The sequence below is a fragment of the Ixodes scapularis genome, unplaced genomic scaffold, assembly GCF_016920785.2.
Source record: "Ixodes scapularis isolate PalLabHiFi unplaced genomic scaffold, ASM1692078v2 PGA_scaffold8__174_contigs__length_109621045, whole genome shotgun sequence".
NCBI lineage: Eukaryota > Metazoa > Arthropoda > Arachnida > Ixodida > Ixodidae > Ixodes > Ixodes scapularis.
The window spans coordinates 105,378,859-105,392,720 of NW_024609883.1; the positions used below are offsets into that span (position 1 = coordinate 105,378,859).

General features: G+C 49.9%; 1 protein-coding gene across 1 annotated transcript in view; it reads right to left on the minus strand.

The window, feature by feature from the left end:
• Positions 1-13,862, minus strand: part of LOC8053248 (CUB and sushi domain-containing protein 1) — a 168,662-nt gene that overhangs the window by 130,580 nt on the left and 24,220 nt on the right. The gene's annotated exons all lie outside the window — the stretch shown is intronic.

The window sequence follows — 13,862 nt, forward strand, 5'->3', positions numbered from 1 at the left end:
GCTCCGAGCGGCATTAAACATTCAGAAGACCGCCAACGAACCCGGGGTTGCCCCCCCCACCCCCCTCTCCCCTCTTTCACTTCGGTGGCGGGGCTGGTTTTTTAACGGCTCCCGCCGAAACGCAGGTGCAAATTTCCTCTCGAAACCATCTTGTGAAATTCATTGTTTTTTTTTTTCGCGGGTTGGGGGGGGGGGGGGGGGGGGTGGAAAGGGTCGTGGACTTTGGTGTGTACAGTCCGCTCGACCTTCTGGGAATTACGTATACGTCGGCCCACTTCCAAATGTCGCGAACCACTGGATTTCTCGCGAGTTTCCCAGGGCGCGTCCGACGCAACGGACGACAAGGCGAGTGTGTGACGCATTGCTGCGAATTGCGAGAGTGTAAATTGAAAACGGACAAAGAGACGAGTAACGACTGCGATTCGACTGCACATGACTCGAGACGGCGATTCTCGTACACTGAACATCGGAAAGAGCGGACGAAGCTGTTATTTTATGAGGCGCTGTTTTTCTTCGGGCACTTTCAATGAACCGAGGAATGAACGCTCTCTGTGGCGGCAGCCGGCTCATCACGTGCGAGGAACCGTCATCTCGGAAGTTGCCGCCAAAACATGCGAAAATTCTCGAGGATATTTTGCGACTTGACGAGGCTTAGCGCGCCTTCCGCAATGCTCTGCCGAAGGTGGACTCGCGAATGAGGACGGAGCCTCGTCCTCGCAGCTTTACGAGGCAGTGTGGAAGCTGACCTTCACAGCGAAGCTCAATATAGTTTACGGTGAGTCAGACTCGCGATGTTCTGCACCGGACGCAGAACCATATTGGCAACTTCAGCAAAACAACGGACGGGCGTGAAAACGGTGAACTGGCCGGAACAGGTCGCTATTTCTGCTCGCCAATCGTGGCTTCCGTGATTGCGTGTTGTCGGCGGTCGACGCGATGAAACAGTGGTGCCGGTGACTTCGTGGTTATTAGCTACTTTTAGCAAACCGTTACCGTGTTCCGCGTACCGTACTCCCGGAACCTTTGAAGCCTTTAAGCGCGCGTCGGAGAAGATACCACGACCGCGGGGCGCGCGCTAATTAAGCATGCTTCAAAAGCTCCGATGGTGCGCTGCACACGGTAACCGTTTTCTCAAAGTCCCTATCGTGCGTTTCTTAATCAGCGCGGCAGAACGACAGTAGGCATTCCTTCCATCAGTGGCCCCAAGAGGGCTCCGGAAGCTCGCTCAAGCCAGAGCCGTTTATACTGAGAGAGTTTGGCCTTCTTAAGGAGATTATGACAGTCTGACAACCACAGCAGCCTAGTCTGACAACCGGGGGATGACTACTTCCGTCCGCCATATTGTGGCTCTGACTCATAGGAACTCTACGCGATTTTTCAGGAATGAACAAGACAAAGAAGTAACGCCATATCGTGTTATCGCGAAATCCGCTTGTTCTAGCGGCCAACAAGCTCCGCCCATCGGCCAAACTCTCTCAGTATAAACGGCTCTGGCTCAAGCCGGGGTCCCACTGCTCTGCATACAAAAGAGAGCGTCTGCTTACACTGATCCGAACGCGGGTCACCGCAAGATCCCTGCTTCAAATGCCGCAAGGAGAAACTTGGCTCGCAGCAATCGAATCACGAATATCACGGTGGCGTCGTGTTTGCAGACTGTCCTTTGTATGCGCAGTGGGACCCCGGCTTTACGCCAAGACACCGCGGCAGGTTTTGAAAGTAGTGCGTAAAAATCACTGCAAACCATTTTGAAGCCTGGCATGCCTAAAGGGAAACTGTTTCGGTTCCGTACTTGAATAGAAACAGATAACTCGTCTTTATTCGTTCTCCAGGATCACGCATATCTAGATGTTCCAATCCGTGCACGGGGGCTGCGGAAAATCCTTTTCAAAGTACCGATGAAGCCTCTCCTTTCCGGAGCGGTCATGAAAGGAGTTTCCGGGATCTCTGCTCCCGCGCCTCTTCAGCGCCCATCAAAGCTACGCTCGCGCACTCTTGCTGTTTCAAGTCAGAAAAAGACGTCATGCCTGGTTTCAGTGCGGGGGTCCATATCACATGAGCGAATGACGTTTTAGCGAACAGCGACATTTGAGCGAATCGACGTTTTAGCGAATAACGGGGGTGCGGGTTAACCCATCCGCCGATGCGCTGCGCTTTACGCCGCTTCGCGGCGACAGTCTGCGGCGGCTCATAACAAAAATGTGAACCCATTTGGCCCACCCGACTCTTCGCTAAAGTGTCATTCGGTAAAACGTGGGCGTTCGCTAAAACGTCATTCGATCGAGTGAGTGAGTATCTATATTATCATTTGATTCTTTTAGAGCGCCATTAACCAGCCATTTTTGTCAGCAGACACCCTGACTGGTTTTTCTCTATTGAAAAATTTGTATTGATTTTCATTTTTGTATTATGTTTTGTCACTTGCCCCTCCCCTCTGTAATGCCCTCGAGCCCTGATATAAATAAATAAGGCCGGGGTTGAAAGTTAACCATTTCTCAAACCCAAGACGGAGGCTACAAGAAGGGACACAAAGACGTCTCACAAGACGTGTTTGTCCCCTCCCTCCGTCTTGGGTTCGGGGATTGTTCGGGGGTGGCTGCTCCAGCGAAATCGACGCCACCAAACGGCTAGAACAGACAGCCGCCAGGTTCACTCTCCAGCCTTCCAAAGCGAGTCCGATATTCACAGCGCGTGGCGGGAAAAACACGAAGCCGTCAAAGTAGGTTCAAAAAATGAAAGCCGTTTACAACTCCCTGTAACGCCGAATTGGAGCGGAGCTCTTGAGGAGGAGGAGGGAAGGGTACTGAAGGGAGGGTATATTCCTCCTCCCTCCTCCTTCCTCGTGATCATGGCTGCTGGTCCTCCTCCCCTTCTTTTTTCGGCGTGAATATTGTTCATCACGAGTCACGTGGCCTGGGGGGTCACGTGACCTTGGGTTGCATGCAACCCGCCGGAGTCGCCGGGTTGCACGCAACCCGGCGCAATTGTTGGGTTGCATGCAATCTGGGTTGCATGCAACCTGTTGCATTTTTTACGTAATTTCGTGTTGCATGCACCTCAGGTTGCATGCTACCTGGCTTACTGCTGGTCAGGTTGCCTGAGTTGCATGCAAAGTGAGTTGCATGCAACACGCAATTACGCAGATGCAACAGGGTTGCATGAACGCTGTTGGATCTTCTCTTGTAACCTGTTTCATGCTACCTGTTGCATGCAACCTGTTGCATGCAACAGGTTGCATCTCCCCTGAGTGGCTGCATGTCAGGTTGTTAGCCACCTGTTGCATGCAACGCGCGGTTACGCCGACGCCGACGGCGACGCCGACGGCGACGGCGACGCCGCTCAGGCTGGAAACGGGCCCCTAAGAGCTGCGCTCTAAAACACGCGATAAAAATCGCCAATGCCCGGCAAGCTTGCAATTGCACGCGCTTCCCATGTTGTAAGTTGAACTCTGACTCGGAGCTCGGGAGGGCAAGGAACAGAAAAACCGACAACGAGATGGCGATAAACCTCACGTGGTACGGCGCAGCGTAAGAACGTAAACAGACAGGACGAAAAATAAGCACAAAAAAAAAAAAAAAAAAAAAAGAGACGAGCACGAGGAAAGCACGTGGATGCTCGGGTAACCGGCACCCGACGGACTGAGCTTTGACCGCGGCCTGATGTTTACAGCAGCACTTGGGCAAGACGAGATGCCTGCCGCCGCCATCAACCATCTGCGGGTGCGAAAAGCGGACCGGGAAAGAATCTGAAACGTCGGTCGGAGGAGAGAGAAGGAAGACGCGAGCAACAGCCAACACCTCCTAGTCTAGGAGGTGTTGCAACAGCCCGGTGTGGGAACAAGAGAGATTCGAAAAGGAACGCCACGAAAACGCCACGCAAAAGAACTCTTCTGCGTTTAACACGAAGCTTGAGTTGTAGATTTAGACCAATAGACAGTTCGTATTGGGTTAAACCTTGCGGTTGTCATTTAACAACATCCCACATGGGCAGCGCGTGCAATTGCAAAAGGATATTCCGGCCGCGGCCGAAAGATTCTTTAATGACGTAACAACTGGTCTGATGTTTTTTTTTTTTTTTTTTTTTTTTTTTCTCGCGTTTCGTTACATCTTCGGAGAAAACCAACGTGATATTCAGATTCACGGATAAAAAATACTGAGGAATTCACCTCTATCTCGTTTTTTTTCAAGAACCTCTTCAGCTTCTCTTTAAACCCGAGCCTTGTGCGTTGGGCTGGCACATGCCACAGCACGACCTGTTTTCAGCCGCCGTACAATGCCTATAGACGCTTTGCAGCAGCTGTGCATGGGCGCCGCCATAACTGACCTTCAGTTTTTGTTTCCTCTTATTGCATTTTCTTCACTTCATCATTACCATAGCAGGCCAGGTTATGGCCATCTTAAATTCTATTGCGTCCTTTTACCCAGCATTGGCCTTTCTGGAGGCTCGTCAACAGCCGTTTCAGAGGCTCGGTATCTCCATAAGACAAAAGAAGGTCAGCAATGGCGGCTGTAATCTGGCGCGTGTGTAAAGCGTCTATAGAGTGGCGACCCCTACATGTAGCTGGACTCGGATATATTTCACATCACTGGCGATCATCAGAGTTAAAACAAAATTAGCCCAACAACAGTACGGCCAGCTGATTTCTCGTTGTCACACAGCGTCACCTGGAAAGATAGCGGTGGCGCTATTCACAGTTTACTCAGTCGTTGAATGATCTAGAAGTTAAAACCCGCAGTGCAATTGCGTACGGCTTCACCGCCTTAAGTTTCATAAATAGGGTACCCGTCGCCACTGGAAGGCAGGCACGCAGCCAGGATTTTGTTTCGGGGCGGAGCGGGGGCGGCGGCCCGTCACAAAATGCTGTATGAGGGGGAGGGGGGAGAGGAGGACCTGGGCCCCATGCCTTTGGCTACGCGCCTGCTGGAAGGCGGCATGTACCCGTGCACGGGCACAGGCATAACCAGGCTTCGCTTCACCAATACGGTCGCCCACCCCACCATGGTGACAATAAGAGCCTTGCCAAATTTCTAGACCCCAAAGCGTTCCCGATGCAGGCTTTGCTGGTACTCGCCGTGGCTAGTTTCAGTGACCTCGACCGCGTCTCGGGAAGATGAGAGCAATGTCGCTTATAATTTACGCAGGACGAGAAAAAACATACATTCATCGGAGCAAGTCAAAATGGACATTCGGGAAGCTCCGAAGCTGACATAAAGTAGCAACTAAATAACCTGAAACAAGAATGCGCGACTAATCTAAACTCAAAGCGCGTACGGATGAAAACGATCCGTGGAATTGGTTTCCATGCGTGGTTTCATGCATGAACACTTGGTTCATGCATGCAGAGCGACAAACGACAAACGAACTTGGCCGACACGTTAACTGTACTTCGTTAGCAAGGTCGCTGCTTATGTTTGAGCCTCGTCCTCAACACTTTAGGATCGCCAACAAGGTTATCTTGTTTCGAAGGCAAACAAACGTCGAACAAACATCAATGTCTCTAGTGGACCCTGGCTTCTGACTGGCTCCTGATTTCTTATCGGTCTATGTGGCATGGGTTGCGACAATAATGTGGCCGGGACACGCCCATCGCTTCTTAAGTTGGCAGTGACCATGACGTGTCCTCGTTGGTCCATCATCTGCAGTCAGTCTGGCAGCCAGACGAGCGCATGCATAACGCACGCAAGAACGTAAAGTTCAATAACATGTGACTGCAGGTATGATGTAAGGAAAGAAGAGATACCGATCCCGGCTTCAACAACAATGATCTCCGCTGGAATGCGGGCTTACCATAACGTCTCCGACTGCAGCCCGCTTTCCTCTCATCCCCCCGAAAAGTACCGAGGGGGACTCACTCCCCAACTCCCCTTTTTTTCTCTACGGGGAAAAGCCTAACGAGCGCATGCCGCTTTGCCCCCACCAGCGCTAACCATTGTTGGCTTTCAAGCTCCCAGACGTCTATCCGCCGAGAGGAATGCGGGGCTCTTCGGGTCCGGTTAATGCCGAGAGGAACCCCGTTTGTGTGGCGCAGGCTGTGCGCACAAACCGGCAAACGGTTCGAATGCCATAAAAAATAAATGCAAGTACGTTCACGCCGTGTAGCCATCTGGTGGGCTTCTTTTTTTTTTTTTTGGTCCGTATTCGGGGTGTTCCGGCGGTCTGTGCGGCCCATTGAGCATCGGCGAGGCCTCCGCCGGCCTGCGCTGCTAAGCAGCTGCCTTCGTTAAGGCTGTATTGATTGGGTCGATTGTGTTATCTTCGGCTTACTGCTCGCTCGACTTGCGACCTCTTTTACCGGAGCTTTTCCCGGTTTCGCCGGATCGAGACGAAGAGGAACGGCGGGTCAGTCAGATGTTGGACGCCTAAACACAAAGCCCGTTCCAAGATCCGTCCATTCTTTCGGAACTGATCCCCGTTCCAGAAGTTCCACTGGTTATGTAAAGGAACAGTAACGGACACGACAATGTAAGATGTCGGGAAGCGCACGCTAGATTTCTGCATTTTACGCGAGGGCAGCGCTACTTCCCAGTACATTACGAGGGCTGTATATTTTATTTTTTTGCTTTTTGCGATTTCCTCGGAATTGGCGAAAGAAAAGAGAAAAAGAACACACGTGATAAAGAAATGTCGTAGTAGGACTATAAACAAAATTTACACAGATATCATAGCCACTTCTCCACGTAATCACCCAAACATTTAGGCACTTTTCATTGGGGAATTGTAGTAGACCGTTTCCGTTGCCCGCTAAGCACCCGGATAGCGCTCCGTAATCCGCCACAAGACCTCGAACTATGCGGACAAGGCTGGCGGCGCGCATGCGCAGCTGCGGCGTTTTCTTCACGGATACCGTAGCGGAGGAGAAAAACGTTCTAGTACAATTCCCTATTATGTTGCGGGACATTCGATCAGGCATGAACAAGATGGTCCGTCACCACAGACGTATAATGTGTGCTGACGTAGTTGCACCAAGTTTCGGGGAGGAACAGAAGTCGGCGATGATCAGGGAAGAATGTCTGTTAGGTCTCGATGAACGCCAGATGGAATGACCGAGTTTCCCGGCGGTAACCTTCTTTGGACGAGGGCATGCGAAAGCTCGTACTACGTCATGATAACGCGCCTGAATCCGAGCAGTGATTACGTGGAGAAGTAGCTGCAGTGGGTGTCGAAATTTCGTGTATGCTAAAAATACTTATCATCATTCTTGTTTCCTTTTACCCAACTTACAAACATCTTATATACACCGACGAGCCTATGATTATAAGCGTTTTTTAAAGTTTATTCGGTCTCGCTGTGGACTCGGTGTACGTAGGAAGGCTATCTCGCGATCCACACGAAAAGTTCACGAGCAATCGAAAGTTTTTGCGAAAATAGTGAGTTTTGAGTCTCACGCCAGTACGATCCCGGGGATTTTTTGTTTTTTTAATTGTGCGCAGAAATTCATAATTATCTAAATGTGAATCCGTTCGAACCAATGAAACAAAAAATGGTATCGTGGGCTGAAATAAAAAGGTTACGTTCCTGAAATCAGATTATCATTAAATATTATTGTATCGTCGCAGTTTATAATTCTTTCGGGGAATATTACAATTTCATGGGGTTGTGCGTCCGAAGTCAACGTTTTAAGGAGTTCTGCCGAAGGCAACAGAAGACAAGAAGGAGCCCCGGAATCTCGGCAATGTCCGTGAATACACGGTGCCTGCCCAAGAAGGTTTCGTCTGTTTCGGGATACTTCTCCCTGCAAGCATTGTTACCTAACAAAAGGGACACACAATCCGGTACGCGATAATTTTATTGGCATTAGTAACTAATTGGACGGTCCTTCATAAATGATGTGGGCGTGTAGATTAGAACGTTCAATTTTGATGCCTAAGTAGCAGTTCACTGCCCTCAGTTGCACGCGAAAAAATACCACTGTATCACCTTTACGATTTCCCGTATTTGTTTCTTGATTTGTACGAATGGACGTTTCTGCTAGCCTGAGCCACAGACAGTTCAATCACTTTCTGCTTCGTCTAAAGATAAGTGGCTGTCCCACTGCCATAACCGTTTTAGCATCACGTGGCGTCCAAACGTCAATGAAGTTACAACCGTCTCATACCATAGATCGTACGGTTATGAGCGTTTCTAAAGTTTGTTCGGCCTCCCTGTGTCGGTGTAGGTAGCGAGTGTAACTGTAAAGGGGCCATATACCGCGGTCAACACGAAACGTTCGCGAGGAATCATTCGCCTTCGATTCCTCGGCGGATTTCGCGTGCAAGGAAGAGCCTGTGGACACAGGCTCTTCCTCGGATGACATTAACCAGTGAAAAGCTGTCTGCACACACGAAGGATGTATCGGATGCTCGGAGCACGCTGGAAGCGCAGATCACCCTGTCTGCACCGAGTGCCGTTTGTAGGAGTACCGAAAGGGGAGTTCCGGCGGTTTTCGAGCTGCCTTCCCGGCCTGCTATTTATTATTTTAAAATTTGACGTAGCTATTAAAAAGAAAAAGAACAACGGTGAATCAAAGTTATGCCAACCAAAAGCAACATTCGAAATTCCCCGCGCTTGAGAGTCCAGCAGGCAGTGGCCGCATTTGGCGCCCTTTTCCCCCTTTTTTGCTAGCGTTAGCTTCCCGAGGAATCACTTCACACCGTCAAGCTTCGATACATGAACATGAATACATGCTCCCAATGCACCCCGCCGCTCGACTCGGTCGTCGGCATTGCCGTCCGCCGCTGACCCTGGCAAGTTTCTTGGGCCCTACTTTTTACAGAAGGTGAGCTACGTTTTGGATATTTACGAGGTAAGACCGACCTCTGAAATCCTCCTTTCACGAAAAGTTTAGAGCGCTAGGCGCAGGCGCCGACTTTTAGCGTCAACTTGCGATGGAGCTTGGTTCTTTCAGCCACACTGTATAACCAAAGACCATCATGGCATGGACCAGTCCTCTCAGGGCCAAGATAGCCGAGGTCTTAGACATCCTTCGCCAGACGGCCTTAGACTCTGACACGCGAACAGGGAAGCCGATTGCTGCAACAAAACGGTAACAACGATAGCTCCGAATATGCCCTTCTGATTTCAGGGGAAACCAACCCATATGCCCCAAATTGTAACCTTTGCCCGAGAAGCAGCATATTCACTTCCAATTTCGGGAGCTGAAAAAACTATACTTGCTTTTCTTTTTTTTTCTTTATTTTCGAGCTTGGGTGGCTCGCGAAGGGTCTAAATTATAATTTGTTCCTCGTGACAGCTAATCGAGCAATCAGACCCAATTGAAGTAGTAATTGGAAGGCTAATGATGAGCCAAAAAAGTCGGAATTTGGAATTCAGTTAGGAACACGTCCGGCTAGATTATTTGTAACACCTCCAGAAGGAATCTCGAGTAAAAAAGAAATAAAATAATTAAAAATATACGACGACCGCGGAACAAAATATGCGTGAGGATTTTTTTTTTTCGCTTACTTTTTCCTTCAAGCACTCTCCGACACGCATACAGGCATTAATTATAACGGTAAATTATATACTTCAATTACTATGGACGACGTTGCTTCGATGTGCACAGTCCAGTGAAAAGTAGAACTGTACGCTCTTTTCGCAGATAGCTCGGAGTTATTCGCCTTAGCTGAGAGCACAGCGGGAAATGGCTAGGCGTCGCAGGAGCAACCGTCTGGTCTGTTCTTAAAAAAAAAGTGCTTCTCCGTTCTTTTTTTTTTAAATTTAAGGTTTTAGTCATTGACAGGATTAGAAGTCCACTTGTCCCGCCCACAGGTTGCCAGCTTCGATAATGCTTAGGCGTTTCGTTAACCTCGAGCGCGCGCACGCGAAGCCAAAGCACGGCGGAAGGCAAAGAGTACGGGCTGGAGGCCGGGCAAACAGAAACACGGTGTCATTACCTCTCAATGTGAACTCTCCTCTCTCTCTTTTTGTTTTCAAATAAAAAAAAAAGTATGCGGATTAACTTTCTTTGTCATCTCACTTCCCTTAATCTCGTAACTTCACACGTCGCTCCCAACGAATCTCGTTACACAAAACTTTCCAGAATGAAAAAAAAAAAAAAGTAGAACAGTTGGAACGTTGGTAATGTTCAGCGCCTTTGCGCGGCGAAACATGACCGCATTGAAATGCGCGAAAGAAGGCAATTGTTCTTTTCCGTTCCTCGAACAAAGAAGGCAGCGAAATTCGTTTGTGCGCGCGTGTGTACGCGTGAGTGTGCACGTGCGTGCGTTCGTGTGTGTGCGAGAGAGAAAGCGTGTGCGTGTCCATCTGCATACGCATTTCTGAGATGAAACGAAAGTCGGAACGCAGGCGCACATTTGGAAGGAACAAATCCGCGGCGACCGACTTTCCTTGTTCAAGCGGGCTTTACTCCTTGTCTCGTCCTCATCTGTCCGCTCGCGTCGAGGGAGAAAGAAAATTCAGAGTCGAACAAAGACAGAAATAATGACCAAGAAAAACGGGAGAAGGAGGCCTGAGCGAAAAAAAAACAAAAAAAAAAAAAACAAACAGAACGGGATAAAGGCGGACAAGTGGACCACTTCCAGCTGCCATTGTTTGGAGAATTGGACGCGGACGCTTTCACTTTTGCTCTCATTTGCTTTCGGTCGACGTTCGTTTGTTCTTTTTGTTCTTTTTCCGGAATGCCCCGCGTTCGAGAATTACGAGGTGCACTTGACGGGCATTCTAATGGTCGGCCGGCGTGCATGCTGGAGGGCGGTTGTTTGTTCCTCGGTGTAGAGTCCCTCGATACAATTCACGCTTACAAGAACCGCCAACCATTGTTGTGGAAACGCGCGAGACACGTGCCACGAGCGGGTGCTCCGCCGCCACTGGTTTCCAAGGGCCGCTCACTTCAGTGCTGCGCCGACCGTGTACAGAAAAGACGACGAAGTGCTGTGGCCAAGGATCGGCGAATCTTCCACTCCCAGTAATTTTCCTATTTTCTTACATCGAAGACCTCGAACCCGCGCTAAATATTTACGACCAGTGCATCGGAAGGTCAGCGTGAGTGATAGAGCACGGAACAACGCCACCGAGTCCTCTTTTAGACAGAACTGCAGCCCTCGACTCCTACTCCCTGTTCACGTGAACGGACATGACATCGGTCCAAGCGGGCATCTCCGACGCTGCTAATCCGACTCTGAGCATAACACCCGCGCAACGTCAAACGAACGGAGCACCTTCAACGTCACCGTTAAGCGATACACACTGTCTGCCTCGATGGTTCTCTGGCATCTTCGTCAACGGAACTCAACAGCATGGACAAAGATGACGATACCGGAGGTGCGTGGCACGACACAGAAAACTCAAGAAAAAGAACACGAAGCAGCGACTCAAACGCCTGCTCGGAGACAGTACTCGAATCAAGACCTGCCGAAGAAGGGCTCACAGTAGTGTTCACACCCTAAGAAGGCAAATGCCGTGAATTTTATCGAGGGACTCTACACTGAAGGTGCACCGAAACATGCATATCACGAGTGCATTCACGATGTTCGATTTAACAGCAGGCTGAATCTCATCGCAGTTGGCACCAGAAATGGTCGCGCAACCAAAACAATGCTGACCATGAAATCATTCTGCGGATCTCCGCGGATCTACGTCCTATTCCCCACTGGCTGGACCAACGGTCCTCGGGATGATTTAAGAGGGCACAAAGAGCTCTCTAACGATGTCATCGCCTCCCATATAAGGTGTAATATTAAAATTGGCAGCGTGCGACGCCTTGGGAAATCCAGCACCGTATAGGCCTCCATTCCGGGGTCAGAGTCTTCCATCTCACGTTATACTAGGCCACGTAAGCCGTCTTTTCTTTTCAAGAAAGGTCAATGCAGTATCTCAATTACTTTGGGTTCGGACAGAACCGAGTTTCCTGCAAACGCCTTAAAGCGTGTGGAAAGCATCACGACTTAACGGACACCACATGCATGATCGACGCCTGCAAAAATGTGTGAGCTGTAACCAGCTCATTAAGCTATCAGCACGTTCCTTCGCGAAACGAAGAGTCGTAGGGGAGATCAAGACGTACTCACAATCCGACTTGGTGGGCTTTCGTGCTGCCAAGTTAGCCTTGACGTAGGAAACGCCTCTTTTTAACCCTTAAGTCTATTCAAGCAGACAGCAGCTTCACAAAATATCCACTTGCCGCTGAACGCAAGGGTACAACAGAGCAAGAGGAGGGGAGGCCCCCAAGTAGGCGATGGATTCACCATCCCGATACACGTCGCATCTACCTGGAGGAACATCTCAAAGGGATATAGAACTCAAATTTACGCGGCATAGAAATGAGAGACCGTGCGGAAACATGTATGCTTAAAGCGCCTCAGGCCATTTCACCATTCACAGCGGGCCCCCGCCACGTTGTCTGAAGAAGGCAGTCGAAGGAACGTCCACTTCATCTGAAGGCGGTAAGCCCGAGTGGGCACCTTCCACGAAAAATGCAGCCAAGGTCGCTTTCACCCTACTAAAAAATGTTGATGCATCCTGGGCTATGACACTCACTACCATAATTCGAGCAGTATTCCCTCTTTTTGAGGGATGCTAGCGCCGTGATCCGCCCGAGCGGGAAACTCTGCCACCAGGACGACCTCGGCGGCATTTCCGAAAGTTTAACAACCTTGGAAGAAACAAGGCTTGTCCAACCTGTCCATCCTTCCTTTAGTGGAACGTACGTTGTCTGGTTATGGGCCACATAACGTTCAGTATTCTCGTTTGTTCGAACGAGCCTGAAAAGAATAGGGCCGTTCGGGGCTTAGAGGAAAAGGTCCGTGGCTCTTGAGTTTGGAGCAGCGCTCCAGGCGAGAACAATAGAATATTTGTAGGTCGCGTTTCGAACACGCGTCATGGCGCTCTCCACTATAGTTTTCGATATATGTAGCGTGGGAGGTGGAGAAGAAGGAACAAGAGCACGGGGGGCGCGCGCTAGAACAGGATCGGAGCACTGGACAGGTTTTGGAACTGCACTTTCGCCATCACATTACGGTGGCAGCGGTGGGATGTCAACCAGACCTGTAAACCCTGTCCTCCCGGATGTCTTCGACGCCGAGAGGAGCTTTGAGTCATGGATGACGCTCTTCCGCGCAAGCGCGGCAGCCAACGGCTGACACGACGGCCAGGAATTGCCTTACACTCTTAAATAATAAAAAGGTTGTAGCCATTACACCCGTTGTCATATATAAGGCACCCCAAAACTTCAGTTTGGCGTACAGCGCACTGAGGGTGCCAATTTTTACAAGAGGCTCGATGACGGTGGCATATAACACATTAAATAGCCGAAGTGCGTATCAAAGACTACAGAAACTACACATTAAAGTTTTTGCGGTAGGGTAAAAAAAAAAGATTACCTTTTTTTGTAGTCAGTCATGCGTACTACATTAGCTATTTGAATAAGTTGTACAACTCGGCTATCAAGCCGCTCGTGAAAGTTGGTACCGTCGGTTCAACGTCCGTGCGCTGTACGTCGAACTGAAGTTTTGGGGTATGATTCCATGTGACAAGGGGGCGTAAGAAAATACTCTTTCTTTCTGTGTGTACTAACTGACCCGCCTCCGAGAAAGAGCCTTCGTGTCTTCGACAATCTCTCCGACCAGGAGAAGGACAACTTTCCCACACTAGTGAAGGCCCTGAAACTTGGTTGGGCGTCGGCGGGCCAGACTGTCCGCAGCACAGTTTCGCTCTCCTCGTCGTCAGCCCACAGAAGCCCTGGACGTCTACGCCAACGACCTCATAGACCTATTTGTATGGGCATAAACAGAAATGCCACCACAGGCGGGCGACCCCATGATAAGAGACCAATTCATTGTGGGGCTCCGATTTAATTTGCGTCACAAAGTTCCAGCCGCTGACCCTGCAACCTTTCAGAAAGCCCTTGAGATATCCTCAAGACTACCATC